The sequence below is a fragment of the Zalophus californianus genome, chromosome 9 (genome assembly GCF_009762305.2).
Source record: "Zalophus californianus isolate mZalCal1 chromosome 9, mZalCal1.pri.v2, whole genome shotgun sequence".
Classification (NCBI taxonomy): domain Eukaryota; kingdom Metazoa; phylum Chordata; class Mammalia; order Carnivora; family Otariidae; genus Zalophus; species Zalophus californianus.
Window position 1 is genome coordinate 10,090,541 of NC_045603.1, and position 5,589 is coordinate 10,096,129.

Here is a 5,589-nt window from a genome sequence, read left to right on the forward strand (position 1 = left end):
GTCCCCAACAAAGACCGGGGAATACCCAGAGACAGTTTGCCCTGGTGGAGGCGGGGAGGGCCAAGAGCCGACCATGAGAAGGGCTGGGTGGGGTGGGAAGGAACCCCAGGATAAGTAAGCCTTGTCCCCGAGGGAAGGCTGTCAGGCACCATCCGGCCCAAGGATGGAAAGTGCCAGGCCCTTGCCTCTACCCCTACGACCACATACCCACAGCAGAATTTGCTCATTGCTCAAGTATTTATGGGGCACCCATTACCGATTGGATACCCACAGGAGCACCTAAGAGGATTTCTCTCTCTTGGAGCTTATGTTTAAGGACACTAAAAATAAACAAGTTAATGTTTTCAGCCCATAGTAAGTGACATAAAGAAAATAAGGCAGGGTGATCCAGTAGAAAGAGGCAGAGGGGAAGGGGGCCTGCTTAAGATTGTGTGGTCAGGGCACCTGGTTGGCTCAGTCAGTAGAGCATGCGACTCTTGATCTCGGGTTGTGAGTTCAAGCCCCACGTTGGGCGTGGAGCTTACGTTAAAAAAAAAAAAATTGTGTGGTCAAAGGAGGCCTCTCTGAGGAGGTAACTTTTGAGTTGTAACTTGAATAGAAGTCATTGTGTTCAAACCATTGAAGGCAGCCATTGAAGATCTGGGGGGAGGGGAATAATTCTAGGCAGAAGGAACGACAAGTGCAGAGGCCCTGAGGTATTATGAAAGAAGAAATGAAAAAAGGTGGTTCGAGATGAGGTCTGAGAGGCAGGTAGGGGCCAGATCATAGCAGGCCTGGGAAAGAACATGGATTTCACCCTAAGGACAGAGAGAGCATTTGGTGTATTTTCACTAGTCAAGGGATATGATCTCACAGGTAACAAACCACTGTGGTATCCAGGTGAAAGATGCACACGGTGAGAGGTGGCTGGGGTCAGAATATAGTTAGGAGGTGGAGCTGATAGGATGTGCACAATGTTTTGAATATGGACGAGGGCGCGGGGGGATAGGTGGAGAAAACCATTTCCGGCTGAGCCCAGATGTGCGTGACCTCAGGGTCTTCCTCAACAGAGTTCCCCAGATGTGGAGTGTATAGGACCTTCCCCGCGTCCAGTCCAGTCCTTAGTTTATAGATGGGGAGAGTGAAGAAAGGGACTTAGGGTTCTCCTTGTCCCCAGAGAGGGGCTGTGAATTCTCCCAATTCCTGCTGACATTCAGTGGCTGAGCTGGGACTCAAATGGGGGCTTCCTGGCCCCTGGTCCAGGCCCCTTGCTACCCCACACTGCTGCATCTCCCCCCACCGAAGACGGAGGAGGGAGGAACCGCTGTCCGAGAATGACCAGGCGTGGCAATGTGGTGAGGTCACTGGGAGAAGCGTCTAAAGGCAGTGGAGTCTGGAGAGGCCCGGGCCAAGGCCCGGATTGGAGACAGGGCATTGCCCTGCGAGCAGTAAGAGGTGGGTGGAACATCACGGAAGGGTCCGGGGGCAAGCTGCCAAGGCCTCACTGGGCGAGAAGAATGCACCAAAGCAGCACTTTCAGGCTGGCAGGCTTGAGGAGGACCTCTTGGAGCAGAGCCTGTGGTGGGCCATCGACCCTCTGGGGTCTTGGGAGAAGCATGAGTAGCCGCTAAGAATAGGAAGACTCCGAGAACCTTCCTGCAGGGGCATCCTAGAGCCACGGCCGTGGGTGAAGACAGAGGGTGGGCCAGCCCCCCTGGGTTTGCCCACCTCTACCTTGAAGGGGAAGGGGAAGGCAAGGAAAGAAGCAGCTGGAGACCCAGCCTGAGGTGCTAGAAGTCCAAGTCAGGGGCCCTGGATCCCACTCCCTGCGGGCTCCGCAGAACCTTGTCATCATCTTCCTCTTCCTCAGGGCCGCTGCGGGGCTAAGTTGTTTTGTGCATGATCTATCTGTATTATCCCTGTTTTACAAATGAGACTCAGAGAGTTTAAGGAACTTTCCTAGGGTCACACAGCTAAAAAGTGGCAAAGTCAACATTGGAAGCCAATTTCTCAACCACAGTGGGCTCCTGTCTTGGCTCTGTTTGTGACTCTGAGCGAGGTTCCCTGGGTCTCAGTCTTCACTGTAAAATGATGGAGTTGGCATAAATGAGCCCCTCAGGCCCCTGTGGCTCTTGATGGGGGGCCCCAAATTGCTCCTCCAGGACTGGGGCTCAGGAGCCTGAAGGAGGGGCCATGGCCTTATTTCGGAACTGTGTTACCAGCCCGGGAGAAGTGGTTAGGGGCGCAGGCTCTGCCAGGCCATTCCCTCTCCACTTCCTCTGCTGAGGGTTGGATGAGTCAGTGCCGTGATGTGTCTTGTAGAGGGCCTGGCACACAGTAGGTGCTCAATAAATGTAGCTCTTGATGTTTTGTCAGAAAGATGGAAGGCTGTCTCTTCATGGACGATTCATTCACTCATTCAGCAAATATTACCACCTCCTATGTGCCAGACGCTGTTCTTGACACTGGTGACCAGTGGTGTCCCCAAAATAGCTGCCCTCGTGCAGCTTATAATCTAGTAGGGGGCTCACACACACACACACACACACAATTCAAATAAGTACCATGTAGAATATGTTATATAGAGATATATGCCAAGAAAAAATGAAGCAGCAGGGGGTGGGGGGGGTGGGGAGGGGAGGCAGTGCCCTAGTGGGGTTGGGATCTTAAATCAGGAAGACCAGAAGGCCTCCCTGTGAAGGGGATGAGAACCAAGGCCTCGGGGATGTGAGGGAATGAGCCATGCGGATATCTGAGGAAAAAGCATCCCAGGCAGCAGGAACCGCCAGGGCTAAGGCCTGCTGTAGGGCCATTTGAAGCACCATCCTGATGTTTACTAAATGCAGGGTGGGGTGCCCACAGGCGAGACTCAGACTGCAGATCCCTTTGGGAGGACCAGAAGCTTCCTCCCCATCTCTGATTTCTTCTGCAATATCATCATATCTTCGAGATCCCCAGCCCAGGGCTCTAGGGGCTGGCTGGGGCGGGGGTGGGGGGTGGCGTGTTGTGTGCCAAGGAAACGAATCCGAAGTGTCAGACTGGAAGCATGCCGAGGAGTCTCTCCTCCTGAGCCAGCGCAGAGCAGCTCAACTCCAGGGTGGGACCCATGTGAGCTGGGACTCCACTAACACCTATTGTCCCGGGCTGATTGCATCTTCTGGGTGAGTGAGTGGGTGTGCAGGGAGCGGAACTGGGATGAACTCAAGCTGGCCACACCCTTGGGCCTTAAAGTTGGGAGTTAAGTCCCAGGAGGAATCATAGAGAACCTAGAATGAAGAGAGAAGTCAGGCCCAGAGGCTGCTAGCAACTCCGTAAGATTTCCTTCCCTTTGGAATCACCTCCAGTCCTCTGCTGGGTTTTGTGTCATCTCAGTTTCTCCTTAGAACTGTGAAGCTTTTTAGAAGTACCCGGGAGCTGGTCTTCTAGGGGAGTAGGAAAGAGAACTTGGGCCCATGACACAGGTAATCAGCAGCAGGGTGTGGGGAGCATTCTTCCAAGGGAGACAGCAGTTAGGGACAGCAGGAGAGAGCCTGGGAGCAGGCCTTAGGAGACTAGTAGGTTTTAAGACTGGGTGGCCCGGGGAACTGACCAGGATCCCTCAGTGGGGAGTGGGGAGGTGACAGGATTGGGCAGGGAAGCTGGGACTTTGTGGTGGTTAATGTGTGTCCTTAGGCAAGCACTGTTAGGAGCCTCAGATGCCCTCGCTGTAAACCAGGGAAAGAATAGAGTGGGATTTAATCTGTTGTTGTTTCAGAGGTTAACCACCTCCTCAGGGCCAGGTGCTTGGTAGATGCCAGAGCTGAGCGGTGCTAATCCCTTCCTGGAGAGGGAGGCCATTATTGGAGGGTGCCGTGGTGAGGACGGAGGACACAGGGACGCATTCCACGCCTGCTGAGTAGGCCTAGGCCTGGGCACCTTGTCTCACTTTAGGAGAGCATGCAGCCACACAGAGTGCTAGCATCCCTGGATGCTGGAAGCAGAGCCTCGGGATTCAGGGTTGGGGAGATTGGAATGAAAAGAGACGACAAAGGGCAGGGCATTGGTGGTGGCTGGCTTCTAGGACAGGGTCATACTTGGGGACCTCCAGGGGATGTAGGAAGTCATAAAAATGGGTACAACAAGCTCATGTGAGGAACGAGGTTGGTGGCTGCTGCCCAGGCCAATGGCCAACTGAGTGTGGCCAGATCCTGGTGTGAGTTTGGACCAGGGTTGCCCGTTCTCCCAGGGCTTCAAGAGAAGTAGGGAATATGGACCTATAATATGAAATCGGCCCATTTAAAACATTGGTTATCAATTAGCAAAGCAATATAAGTAACAAAAAAAAACCCACCATGCCGGACAAGCGAAGCCCACCATCTTGGCTGGTGACCCCCTGCTCTGGCAAAGCGGGCACTGAGGCCAGGTCCTGGCCCGGGCCAGCTATCTATCTTGCTGTGCTGTGTGGTCCTGGGCAAACCCCTGCCCTCTCTGGGCCCCAGTTTCCTAGTCTGGGAGAGAGGAGGAGCCTGTTCTGCAGGGTCCCACCAGTTTGGACAGTGTGTGACTAAGTCCCTCAGGCTCGAGGGAGGATGTGGTTATTATGGAAGTGACTCTTCCCAGGAACCATGCTTCCGGGATTGGATGCAGTGCACTCTGGTATTTTGTGGGCCCACCATCACAACTGTGTGTGTGAATGGATGTGTGTCATAATTTGGAGCTTTGCATGGCACAGTGTCAGTATCATCGTTTTAATAACTTTGCCCTGAAACCTTTCATTGGCTACCCTGGAAGCTGGTGAGAAGCCTTAATTAATTCTCCCAGTGACCTGGGGAGCCAGGGGTCTTCTTCCTGATTTGTAGATATGGAAAGCCAAGCCCAGAGTTGGGAGGTGCCTTAGCTGACCCTGCACCACTGGGGACCCTCACTCCTGTTAGTTCCCCGGCAGTGTGCAGGGTTCCTCTTCAAACCAGTGAGACCAGAATTGGGGGTTTGTGCCCATCACAGTCTGCACTGCTGTAGAAGCTGGGAGGGTCCTTTCTATGGGGTGAGTGGTGTGGGGGGTGGTGAGGGTAGCTACCTCCCGGGTCTTTGGTCAATGGCATTCTCTATCTCCTGCTGTCCTGTCAAATCACTGACCCCTGAATCAACCTGGCCTGTGTTCTCTGAAGGACTCAGAGCCCCCAACTCGCCATTTTTTTTTTTTTTTTTTTTTTGCAGCGGCCTTCGCAGGGGGCCACTGCTTTGGTTTGAGAGGAGAGAGAACCGGGGGAAGAGGAGGCTTTGGATCTAGAAAACCCCAGCTTTTTGCGCGCCCGCCTCCTCCCCACCCCCACCCAGCTTTTTCCACCTGTGCCCCAGACTGGATCAGGGTGCCGGCTGTGTGTGTTCCCCAGCCCCACACGTAAGACCGCGTTCCTGCAACGCTCTCCTCGCCAGGCGCGGGGGGGGACCGTGTTTCCCGGCTGAGCACCCCCCCCCCCCACAGCGTCCCCGGGAGCCGAGGGCGCGGGCCCTTTAAATCCTCCGGGGCGGCGGCGGCGGGCCGGGGATGACATCAGCGGTCGGGCCCGGGGCTCAATGGGAGCCGGCGGGTGCGCGCCGGGCGGGAGCGCGCGAGCCGGCGGCGGGGGC